Source organism: Tympanuchus pallidicinctus, unplaced genomic scaffold (genome assembly GCF_026119805.1).
Source record: "Tympanuchus pallidicinctus isolate F22 unplaced genomic scaffold, pur_lepc_1.0 scaffold17, whole genome shotgun sequence".
NCBI lineage: Eukaryota > Metazoa > Chordata > Aves > Galliformes > Phasianidae > Tympanuchus > Tympanuchus pallidicinctus.
In genome coordinates, this window is record NW_026294690.1 from 16,069,331 (window position 1) to 16,082,359 (window position 13,029).

General features: G+C 46.6%; 1 long non-coding RNA gene across 3 annotated transcripts in view; it reads right to left on the reverse strand.

Annotated features, from left to right (window-relative positions):
• Positions 1 to 11,456, reverse strand: part of LOC128078584 (uncharacterized) — a 58,138-nt gene extending 46,682 nt beyond the window's left edge. For all 3 annotated transcript variants that reach the window (XR_008205707.1, XR_008205705.1, XR_008205706.1), the window contains exon 1: positions 11,085 to 11,456. This is a non-coding gene — a long non-coding RNA (uncharacterized LOC128078584). The remainder of the gene's footprint in view (positions 1 to 11,084) is intronic.
• Positions 11,457 to 13,029: the final 1,573 nt, after the last annotated feature.

A 13,029-nucleotide genomic window follows, 5' to 3' on the forward strand; every position in this document is an offset into this window, starting at 1 on the left:
ATGAGGTCACCACTGTCACTCAGCCAGATCATCCCTGCTCAGCTCTCACCTGCACTGTGCCACCTTGCACCAAAGCCTTCCATCACCTGCCACCCAGATATGGTTGAGTGGTTTGGCTCTTCAAAGCAAACTCAAATATACAAGTTCACAGACAGCAGAAACATCCTTGGAAGTAAATTCTATTTCCCTTCCTGTAGCTGAGCACAGCTGCCTGTGAAGCACAGACAAGAGTGGCTTCAAACTGCAGCTACATCCTTACAGGGCACTGCACACTCAGTCACCAGGCTGCCAAAGGTAAACCCCATAGTTTCCAGTAGCTCCCAGACTGCTCCTGCAGGACCCGCTCTGCAGCCTTTCAGCTATTACAGACCCAGTGTTTCAGGGGGCACTGCAACTCTCAGAAGGCACACTGAATGGCAATTTCAGTATCTTGACTTTAAAATAAAACTGTGGAAGCAGCAAGTGTGCTGCCATTTCCAATGCAGACCTCCAGCCTTCATTGCTGTTAAATATATTTCAACTTGCAGTTCCAAAACACCATTTCACTTCCATGCACTGCTGCACCCATTTCAACAGAGCTCCCATCTGATCTTTTTGGAGTTGATTCCTTAGGCTTCCCCCCACTTGCCCTGTGTCCCTGGGATGCTGCAGGTGATGGCACTGGCATGGCTTCCTGGTGTTCTGGGGCTGGTCACATGCTGCTGCATTCTCCAGGGAGGTCCAGTATGGATACCCACAGCCAGCACTGCAGACCAGCATAATGATGGAGTGCATGGGCTACAAGCTTCAGCATGGTACAATTGCATACCTGCCTCTCTGCTCGGCTCCAGCCACAGCATGCATGCACAGCCAACTGCTAGACCATAATTAAATAATTTAGGTGAGGGTTTTGCAGAGCAGAGGGTAGGAAGCTATAATAACCCATGGTTTCTCAGATCATTCATGTTTTTCCTGCTCCCAGTAACAACACCCGATTTCCATGGCAACACTTGCATGCTTCAGAACGTGTTACTTTTTGCTCATGCAGAGCACTGCTCCTATGAAGCAGGATGGCTGAGCTCCCCAAACACCAGCAGAGTGCCCCCCGTTCACCCCATTCCCATCCCACTGCCCCAGTGTGCTCCCACACATCCCCTCCACCACTGGAGCCGCAGCACAAGGACATGCACTACTGTCTGCTCTCCAGCCAAGAGCTCATTTTAAACTTGGCTGTGGTTTCTATTTTAATCCCACACACACATTTTTGGAAACACTTACTAAACCATTAACACATTTATATGAAAGGAAAGATGGTGATTAGCATTTTTTCCCCCCCGTCATTTCTTTTTGTGTCAATTTTTTGGCTCGCGAGCAGCAGAAGAACGTGGTTACAGCCATGCACACAGTGCTGGCGGGTGTGAATTCCTTCACAGCATCAACTTGATTTACCTCTGCCTTGCCTCTCCTCCAGTCCCACACACTCCATTTCACCACCACTCCTGTACAAAGAAGAGCATCGCCCAGAGCATGCTGAACTCAACATGAGAACTTCATTTGGGTTCAGCAGGGGGGATTTTTTATTATTCTATCTTAAACAGGCTTGTGTTAATGGCTCATTAGGACAGACAGCTAATCTGGCCCTCCTTTTTTTATTTTATTTTTTATTTTTTTTATTTTTTTTTAACACCTATTGAGATGTTTTCATAAGCAAGAATCCTTTCCAAGGTAAAGCAGCAGCAATTAGTGCATTTATTTATTTTGCTGTCATTCACATCACAGCATTAGCAGTCTCCCCTCTGGCCAAGGTACAGAATAAATAAAGTCCACTTGAGGTGTCTTAAGCTTCTCCCATGTAGTGCGGCAGAAGAAAATCAAGGCTGCCATGGGTGGAGAACTCTGACCACTTGAGATAGCGTGTGTAGAGATGTTGCCAATGGGGCTGAAAATTAGTGCAGAGGAGAGGGCAGGAGAGCAATGCTAATTACGTGCAACAGCGCAGAGCTGGGGAGGCAGCCCAACAGCAGAGCCACAGCAGAACCCACTGCCTGGATAGGATGTTCCCACTACATTCCCAATTGCATTTTTTCTTCCCCGAACTCAAATACCATTTGGCACTTCCCAGCAGGGGGACTGCATTCACAAAGGACTTGGCAGTCCCAAGCATGCAGTGATTCTAAAAGCTGCAGTCCAAGGAAAGGCCATTTCAAGGAGCAGAGGCCGTATCAAGGAGCATTTCATAAAGCTGAGGACTACACAAGAACTGAGCTGCTTCTTCAGGCTGTGAGTCAGAACAGCCACCACACTGCAGAGCAGCTCCTAGAAGAGACAGCAAGGCAGCCAGCAAACCCTGCCACTGGCACAGCTTACACATCTTGCTATAACAATTTTCTTAGACAAGAAGCACTTCAGGTTCATGTTGACATCCAGATCATGGAAATGGGTTTGCATGGCCCCCCATGCACAAGAAAAAAAGATACAGAGCACAGGAAGAAATCTCATTTGGTGGAGAACCAAAGCAGGACTTTGGGCATCACCATCATGTTACCAGCAGCTCCAGGTGGCCACCACGTGAGCAGCACAAACGTGCCTGCGAGAGGAGCGATGACAGGTCTATAGGCATGAGCAATTTTCTGTAAGATGCACTTAGGCATCTGCTCTGGATTAACATTGTTTTAGTTAAAATGAGTGTTTTGGAAGCATTTAAGCAGGTAAGTAGCTGCACCTACGCAGCATAAGGAAAAATCATCAATAAGCAGAAATGGGGGAACCTGACAAGAGGGGTAACATCAGTCCTGTCACACAGAGCACACTGTGAACAGTGCTGGGGACACAGGAAACAGCAGTGGCTCAGATTCTATAGGATACAATCACTGCAACTAAATGCCAAGTAGCAAGGACATGTCATTATCTTTATCTCTGCTATTCAAAACTCGTACAACTGTTGGTCTACTGCAGCTGGCAGCTGCAAACCTCAGGCTTTACAGAGCCCTGTTTTATGGGAGAAGATGAGGAGATGACTTGTTCTCTGTAGTTAAGTCTTTTGCCAACTCAGCCTGCCTGGGAAGAGGTCACAAGACAGCACAATCAGGCCTTGCTAGCCTCTCTGTTCTGCAATATCCCAGTTTATTTTTAAAGCCCTATAAAAAAGCCCAAAGGCTAAATTAATAACTACACCATTCAGATCCACATAATACTCAACTACAGCCAATAACTGCAGATGAATTAAACTAGACACAGGTACAGGAGAGGACAGCTTCAAAGGCTGAGTGGTAAGATATACACAAACACCCAATAAATATGACAAAAACCCCATTAGACTGTGAAGAGCCAACCTGACCTTGAAGCTGAGGAAGCCACTCATGTGGCTGAGAGGATGTAAAAGCAAACAAGGAGTCAGGGAGACAGCCAGATATTACCTGGCTCCAACTAAGTGTGGGTGCCACTGAGACCTTTGGGTGCTGCAGCCAGGATGAGCCCTTCCAAACCAGAGGCATCTCTCACAGTTCACTGTTGGTTTCCCTTTCTGCAGCCTGAAATGCAGGGCCTGGACTGCAGTCCCAGACTGTTCTTTTTCAGGGGCCAAGCACAAGGATTTCACATACCGGTCTGAGTTCAGGTTTTCCTCTTATTTCTTTTAAAGACTTAATTCCTTCAATGCCTGAATTCCAGGATTTTAATGCTTTTAGCTCCATTTCCCCTTTTCCTGCTCTGCATCTAATACTTCAGCCCATAAATCTCAGCAAGCACACAGCACAAAAGCAGATAAGGAAAGCTGAATAGCCATAGTATGCTGGAAAGGACCAGCATGAAACCAATCCAAAACAGAGATTATAACCAATGGAAGAAAAAAAATAAGAGTTGTTGAAGTTCAAGTAAACCCAGAAAAAGGTGTTGTATGACAACTTAATTAAGTTACAAGAGATAATAATCAGCAGTGCATCATTCTGCTGATGGAAGAATCCATGAAGGGAAGATGAATACTGGCCAACCTGGCTACAAGATGCTTTTTGCCAGTGTTGTTCTTTCAGTTGAAGGTTCCCCCATTCCCTCTCCTTCTACAGGTTCATATCCCTATAAGAGACAAAGGTTTGGAGGAGGCTTGGTGTCCTTTACGCAGGACAAAAATGCCCGTTCCAAACCTGCCAACCATCCTGGAACACAGCACACATTCAAAACCTCACAGCATTGCCTTCCACATCTGTGCAATGATGGCCACAATTAACGTTAATAATTATTTCACTCCACAGATTTAGCCCTTTTCCTTTGGGTAATTATGATCTTTCTTCCTCTCCCCAACACTCATTTCAAATCCTCGTGGGTAATGTGCAGCCAGCTGATTCTACATTTATCTCGCTTCTATTTGTTTGACATATTTCAGGCAAGAGCTGCTGAAAAACACTACAAATCCAAGAACTCCCGCTCATTAATAACATTCATCTCACCTCCTTCGTTGCTCCTTTAACATGCTGCTTTTATTTGGTCTAATTGCAACTCTCAGCATGATTAATCACAACATTTTTGCGGGAAGCTGGGGAATTTGATAACCCTGTCCTCATATGGATTTGATCACATTCATGCTGAGAGTCCAGGCACGCTTCCCGCAGTCTTAATGTAAAAGCTTAGCATTAAATGATCCTCCTTGCCTAGAACACACTAATTACCAGCACCACTATATTCACCTAGGTTCCAAACATGGGCTGGAGATAGAAACTAGTTAATGTGGTTCAGCTTCATGACATACAGCCTTCCTCTTATGAAGGATCTTTCCATATGTAGGCCCTCCTTTCCTCAATTTCACCTCCAAAACCATTTAGCAGACAAAAGTTTATACTGATCTTGGAAGCTTAAAGAATTAAAATGACATCCAGGAATTACGCCCTCTCAATCCAAGGGGCCAAGTCTCTTTGGGGAGCTGCAGAGGTTGCAGCAGGCGCTGTGAGAAGTAAACTCAGAACTAACCTACGCTAGGTTAAATTCTCCAAACATTTATTGCACACTCACATTAATGTATGCATTCATTTTGTAGTACAACTACTGGAAAGTTATTAAATTAGCAATCTTGGAGTATGGTATTTTTCTCATAGCAGGCAGTGACAAATCTCTCAGGGATTTCAATGAAACATGAAGAGCATCAGTGCACATTTCTGAAGCGTCATCTGCAGGTCACATCAATATTTGAAGACGACACAGCATTGTCTCCCAGCACTCAGACCAGAGCAGCACAGCTGCTGCCGGCTCCTCCAGCTGCACCAACCCAGGTGGTTGAGGATGGTGTTGGCCACCCACTTCTCCCCTTCCAAACCTCCCCTTCCTCAGGGGTTGGGCCTTCCTTCCCATTCACTACTGCCAAGGACTATTAGATGGATTAAAACCTTCAGATTAAAACCACGAGGACATGACAGAGCATCTCTCACCCGCTCCCAGGCTTCATGTTCTCTGCATCGTTTGCCTTGCTAAGCCCTTTAATTAAATAGTAAAAGCCTAGTGATTATCACCTACTCAGAAAATACCATTTGGAAAAAAAAAAAAAAAAGGGGAATTAACACCAGACTCCCACTCAGTAGACTCAGAGTTCCATCTTTTTCCTGATGTTCTCCCACAAGTGCTATTCCCCATTTGGTCCTTCACCAGATGTTACCATGTCTACGCTGAAGGGCTGGGAAAGCAGATCTCAGCCCAGCGTGGAAGGGAAAGGAAGGGAAAGGCCCTTTGTCCTGACACAGATCAGGCCATTAGCACCCAGCCCACCCTGCAGTCTGCCTCTCCCCTGGGAAACACCTGCAGTGCAGAAGGGCTGCAGCTGGGTGAGCAATCTGCATGGGATTCTGTGTACCACCCCGCTCCTAAACCTTCTGCCTAAACCCCATGCTGTTTGCTCAGTGCTTCACACGCACACATCTGCGATTCTTTGTAGCCTTGACAACAGGCTGCACTTGAAATGGTGTCTCCAGGTTAAAGGTGTTTGCTGAGTGACAGACTCCCAAATAAAATGGAAATGCAAGCTCTGGAAAGCCCCACTGATCCCCTTGCCAAAACTGACACCTCACTCAGCTGTCTCCACACCAATGCCTTTTCCAGGTGCCCAGCTCCCACAGCCCCACTGTCAATACTCAAACACCATGTAACTCTAAGTCCTCAAAAAGCAGTGCTCTCCAGAAACCATATCATTTGGCTTGAGTTCTCCAAGGAAAAAAAAGATTTTTTTCCCCTCTGTATACATACTCAGCAATGTTTCAGAGTCCATACAAGAAGTAAATATATAAAAATATAAATGTATAGAAACCTAAGCCATCAACAATATTCTGAAGCAACCCTAGGTTGCATTACATAGATACGTGCTGTGGAGCTCAACCATCACACTGAGAAAGACAGGATCTGTAGTACGTCCTTATGTTGAAAGAAGTGGCACAAGTTCAAAACAAGTACAGGTAAGTTAATCAATAACTATTTAGCTACAATGAATAAACAAATCTGTAACTTTATATCTCTTGCCCATAATTCATTATCTAACCATACACTTTCTTCAAGTTTCCCAGTTAGATTTACCAAGCATCTCCAGACGACAAAGGATACTCAGGAAGGATTAATGGAAAGCTTTGCAGGTCCAGCACCTACACAAGCCCATCTCAACCACACCATCCCTGCTTGTGGCACAAAACACACTTGGAGTGATGGGGGCAGCTCAGCCATGGCTGGGACTGTTCCTGCTGCCTGGTCAGAAAAACCTACCAAAGCACATGCTTGAGCAGCCAGTTCTGACTTTACGTTGCTTAATATGGACTTCTAAGGAGTATCTTTGGTTCAGACACGGATAACTTGCAGGCACAGCATGAGTACTTCACAGAGCAGCTTTGAAGCTCAGCACAGCAAAGCAGCAGAGCACAGTGTCCATCACCTCCCTTCATCCCAAAAGGTCTCATTCCAGCTGCAAGCAGGAGCGTAGCAGCCGGTGTGCCTGCACACAGCATCTCTTTGCTGTGTTGAACAGCTGGTACAGCTGACAGAACTGAGCCCCTCACAGCACACTGATGGCTAACTCAAAGATGGCAGAAGTCACTGGGTGTGCACAGCATATACACATCAACAACCATTTCTGCACAGGCTTTCAGTATAGACCGTTCCCTAACAAATAACCAAAGAAATGAAAGAAAAGACATCAGCCAACTATGAAATGGTTGTTCTCTGTTCCCCCTAAAAATATTAACAAGGCACTGACACAGTGTAGCACTTGCTGCACAAATCTGCTGTGACAGGGGATAACCAGGGCATTACAAAGGGCCGTGAATCAACCCAACCGCACAGCCCTTCTACTGGGCAGAACTGAAATATGCTTGTGACCTGTCTGGTGTTTCTACCAGTTACCTTCAGAACATTTATCAGAAGAGGAAAAGGTTTTATTTATGCACTCTGAAACTTCGCTCTTCCCCAGCAAAAAGGGTAGTGCCTGTTTAATGCTCCCTTTGTTCTACTGGACATATGCATGTGTTCATTTTGATTCATTGCTATACTGTTGATGGGCCAAGTACCTGCAGCTCTAAGTACACTCACAGCACAACATCTCAGACACTTAAGATACCTTTCCCCTAACAGCCTCCCAAGAGCCAGAATATCTCCATTCCCATACAGAACCCAAGCACCCTAGATAAAACCTTCTCAGGCTAAGCTTCCCAAACTACCCACACAACCCTAGACAGCACGCTCTGTAGTTCGGCACGTGATGGAAAAGCCAAAGCTGGTTTCAATTGATTTATTTCATGCAAAGCTTCATAGATACAGCTTGTTTTTCCACTCTTACCCTGGGGTGTTATTTCCTCCCCAAATATGCCAACTCTGTTCAGAGCTGAACTTACTAGAGGAAGATCTGCCTACTTGTCCTCCCTTTGGCAAGGTTAAAATGCTGCCTACATTCCTCTAAGTTAACTTAGGGTGTAGGAGTTAAAGCAGCAAAGCTTAGCCTATACCCAAGCCTTCACATTTGCATGCAAGTTTTAGATTAAACATTTAGTTTAACACCAATGGAAATCAAAGGGCAAACTCCAGGCTGGGAACAGCAATACATTGCACAGCAGGAGCAGGGTGAGCCAATAGCCAGCAGTGTATGCTGGGAGCAAAGGCAACGTGCAGCAAGCTTCCAACTGGGTGTTAAGAACTGCTCCACTCCCAGCTGCTGGATTGTAGCTTTTGCTGAGCTTGGATGGACATAACTGAGAAGAGTCACCAGTCCCACACAGCTCATTAGTGGTGTTTCCCTGAGCAGGTGTAAAGGGTGCATGTACTTGCCTGTGTCATATCCCCAAGATTTTGGGGCGAGCTTCTCAGGTGCCATATAGGTGGATAAGCATTGCACTTCTTGAGATACATTTTAAATTTAGTGGTTATCCTTAGTGCCCTTCTTGGTTAGAAAAGACCAGGAAGCAAATAATGCACAAACAAATGCAAGGCAGTCAGAGCATGCGGTGGTTTGGAAGCTTTGGAGGAATCTGGGTGCGTCCCTTGGGAAGCCTTGAACTCATGAGTGCAACAAACAGATATGGAGCTGCTCCATAGAACAGCTGGGAAATCAACAGGCTGGCCTGGCACTGAGGGCCCTTCCCTTCTCTCCAGCCTGAGGTTCTATACTTGAAAGTCTACAGGAAAATGGCCCCATGCAACAGGGACACTGAAAGACACAGGCGTCACCAGCACCTGTTAAGCCTTGCTGCTCCTGCTTCTCAGAAGAGCACACCTCCTGCTTTCCAGGCTTTCTGCAGGAGCTCTTCCCATCTCAGCCATCGTGCTGGGCACACAGCATGGCACCGCTGCAAACCGTCATCCCCAGCTGCGATGATACCAGCCTGCCTTTATAGGCTGCAAGCTCTGCTTCAGAAACCAGCAAGGGAAGTAAACATGAAGATACAATCCTGGCTGCTATTCTACCACTACATTTTTTCCACCAGCTTATCTCGTTTTGCATATGTAAAAAACTGTAGGCAAAACATTTCTGAGAGCAGACAGACACCAGAAGCATGCAGCCCCTCAAAACTGGCGGCCAAGCCAGGCAGCTTTAGCTCAGTCAGCAGTAAGATTTCATCCACACAAAGCCAAAAACGAGGGAGTACCTGGGACCACCAGAGACCCAGGGCTGTGGCTGAGCTTCAGCTCTGCAGTGAGCAGTGAGGGCGCAGCCATGGAAAGCACAGCTGGTTCTGGAGCATCTCCTGAGCCGTATCTCACCAACATCTTTTGGCAAAGCCAGAGCCACCAGAAAGGCATAAAACTCTTCATTTGAGAAAGAAGAAAGGCAAATTCCCAATGCAAACATGAAGAATCTGCTTTTAAACCTAATTTAAATGAGGAATAGGCATGTAAATAGCATGGCTATAGAGAGAGACTTGCACAGGGATGGATGAGGCTGGGGCTGTCTGAGATGCAGGTGGTGAAGGAGAGAGCCTGGAAACAAGCTGCTCTCCATGCTCAGCACTCCTCCATTCAGATTCATATTAGCATATCTCTAAGTGCATATAATTTTCACATCAAAGAGCAAATTTTTTAAGGCATTTAAAAAACCAACAATAACAACAACAACAAAAAAAAAACACCTAGGACTGAAGTAAGTAATTTCTTTGCTGAAACATCTCAAGCAGCTCCTCTCTATGACATGACAGAAAAATTACAGAGGAGACAAGCATTTAAAAAAACTCTTCCCTAGAATTCAGATTGTTTTTACCCTGTGCATCAAGAATAAATAACAAAAAATTCAGCCAAATTGCAATAGAAAGCATAAAGGAAGCCCTGAACACAGACTGCAGCTCAAGGCTAGCATAACAGTGTTGGTGGTGGCACAGGGCTGGGCATTGCACCCCTATGGGTGCACACAGTGGCACAGAGAAGCACCAACATCCCATCATCTTAACTTGGGAGCACCCTGTACCCTCTGCTCCTTGCTTGGGGACCAAACTAATCAGCAGTGAGGGCAAGTAGGAGGAGCTGGAAATGCCTGAGCCCTTCTCACCTCTGTCCCACCAGCCCTTCCAGCAGCTGAAATTGGTCCCTATGCAATACCCAGAGCTTCTCTCCTTCCATAATAGTGCCCTCGTGGGGCTGCTCCCCAAAGCCCAGGCCATGCTGGGCATTTGTGCTCTGCTCCATCTGTCTCAGAAATCAGGTTCAGGCAGGAGCTCTCCTCTAATGAGCTTTTATTAAAAGACTCTGTTACAAATAGCCACTTAAGCAAGTGAACCTTTGGAGCCTTCAGTCCATGATGTCAGTACTGTGGCTGAATGTTTCCCGGGAGTATTAAACCCGATGCTAATATAGGTCTGCACTATATGACAGCTATAAAACTCCTTAAGCATGCCAGGCAAGAGGCCAGCATGGCTTTTTGTTGCCTATCAGGGCTTGGCTGAAGGCCTCATGCACCGAGGCAGCAGCACGGCAGGAAGCCAGCTTTTGCTCACCTCTATTGCAAGGCTGAAATAATCCCAAGGATGGGAGATCCTTTCCCACACTTTCTTTTTGTGGGCACAATCCCCAGTACCATGCCATACACCCCCAAGTTACACTGCCATCCTTCATCTTCCTGACCATGACTGTGGCCCCCTGCCACAGGAAAGCCCAACCTAAGCCAAGTAGGCTTCAACTGTTTGTCTAAAAGCACCTATTTTTCCAAGCCAGGTTTCCAGCCTCCCAGCTCAAGTCTACAGACCTGCCCTCTCTGCACACACATCCCCAGGGCTCTATGGGGCCACTGCCACAAGCCACATCACTGCCACTGCTCTGCAAATCACACCCAAGATACACGAGGAATGCAAACAATGTTTGCCAACAGTAAGCGATATGAAGACTAACAGTAGAACTGGTTTGACCCACCTGCCAGCTGGAAAATGAGAGGCAGAGGGCACAATCACACACATTAATCGTGTTATAACCGACTACTTTCCGCCAATAGGTGGCACCAGCAATTTTTGGATAGGTTGCAACATGGTGCTCACGGCCCCCTTCCCACACAAAGATGGATGGGATGGCATGACAGCACGTGGCCCCTCTCCATCTGTTTGAGTTAGGAAGAGGTTACAGTCCCACCAGTCTATTTCCCAGAGAGACCCATTTTAAAGAGCACATCTTACCTGAGTATTTCAGGGAACAGAAGCCTGGATGCAAAAAACTTCTTTAAAATGGAGGCACAGCTTCAGTAGAAGGGAAACAGAAATCATACAGCTCAGCACAGCAAAAGCCCAAGCTTCTTGTAACCAAGTGCTCTGACCACTTGTGTGAAAGCATCTAAATGAGAGACAATGCTATTTAAATACACCTGATTTCAATGTATTACCTTGATTAGCGAGCCCGAGAGAAGGAAGCATCAGGCAAACACGTGCTCCATCCTCACACACAACATAAAGGAAAACAACCCAACCAAACAGAGCTCAAAGCTCAGCAGCCTGACCCTGTGCTGGGGAAAACCCACCCAACATCCTCTACCCTCCAGCCCCACACAGCCTACAGGTGCATTGGATCTAATGACTTCAGCTTGCAACACCACGCAGCTGAATCCAGCCAGTGTAAATTATTTAAGAGTCTGCAGAACATTACACAGTTCATGTAGTTAATGATTATAGTTCAGCGTCTAGGTCAGATATAATTAGATGTTACATTAAAATAGCTTCACAGAGCCATTTATTCTGATTTAATTACTTAAAATGATAGTATAATGAGCAGTGCTTTCAAAGAAAAAAAAAAAAAGAAATCTCTTAATGAGCTCATTTTAAGTTAATATAAGGCAAATTAATCATTTACAGAATGTGGTGAAAAAGACAAGTTCGTGTTTTAAAGCGTGTTGTTCCCGTGTCACAGAGCTTGTTGTGATGGCATGCTGGGAAGGACACAAACGGACGGTGCTTAGAACAAGTGCGTGTGCTGTGCATCTGGAACATCTTTGCAAGATGCTTTCTGCCTTCCCCAGATGTACCTGGACGCCACAGCCCTTTGAAATACAACCTGAGCGGCAGATTTACGACCATCAAACCGCGTCTTTATCCCGACGTGAAACAGAGCAATGGCTGTGCGAAGCGGTTATCCGGAGGGGGTGAGCTTGTGACAGAGGGTTAATCACGGGGAGTTCCATTAATCATTCAGCTGCTGGCTCGGAAAATTAGCTTCCACTTGTTTGTTTGCTCAAGAAGAGATAAGCCGGTTCCCTTGCTAACTCATCTATTTTCTTCCCCTCGCATTGTTTTAGAGATTTTAATCCTTTCCCATTTCTGTAATCAGTCACTTTGGTCTTTTAGCAGCGCGGCTTACAAGCAGCAGCAATTACTGCGTGAGAGCCGGCATTTCTCTGCAGGAGAGGCAGCTGGCACGGATTCCCCCCAGCAGGAGCAGCCCCGTCCTTCCAGCAGCCCGAGCTGCAGCGTTCACGCCGCGTCCCGGCGGTTTTCCTTCCCTGGAAAGCCAGAAAGTGCCACCTTGTAACCCTTCTCGCTCTCGACGTTTGAATAACCACGGACAGCGGGTCAAACCGCGACCAGAAGTGCGTTCCCAGGGTGACACCCCAGCCACCACTTGCCCTCCATCCTCCCCTGAACGCACGGTGTCCCTGGGGGCAGCCCGATGCCCCCAGCCCTGACCTGCTGTTCTCCCAGAGGAGCCTCACGAGTTCTGCCCCAGCCCGCCCGTCCGCTCTGCTCCCGGCGCCCCGCAGCATCACTCAGCCCTTGTGTGAACCATCCCTACCTCCCTCGGTTCGGGCTGTGAGAGCACCGGGCTCGCCCGAGGAAAGCCTTCAACCCTGGATGCTTTTGCAAAGCTCCCAGGCGTTTCACACTCGCTCTTTCACAGCAAAACTAAGCTAGAAATGAAAAGCTGATATTTTTTTGGAGGGAGGCAGAGGGAGTCCTGCTCCTAGCCTGGGTTTCTTTGCTCTGCATCAGCAACAAGCCTCCCTCCATGAGCTGCTTGCGACCATTGCCATTGAACTGACTGCAAAATGAGGGGTCTTTAGCTCAGGCATTTGCTGGGTACCTTGGCAAAAAAAGAAAAAATAATAAAAAAAATCCATGAGCAGAGGCTGACTGC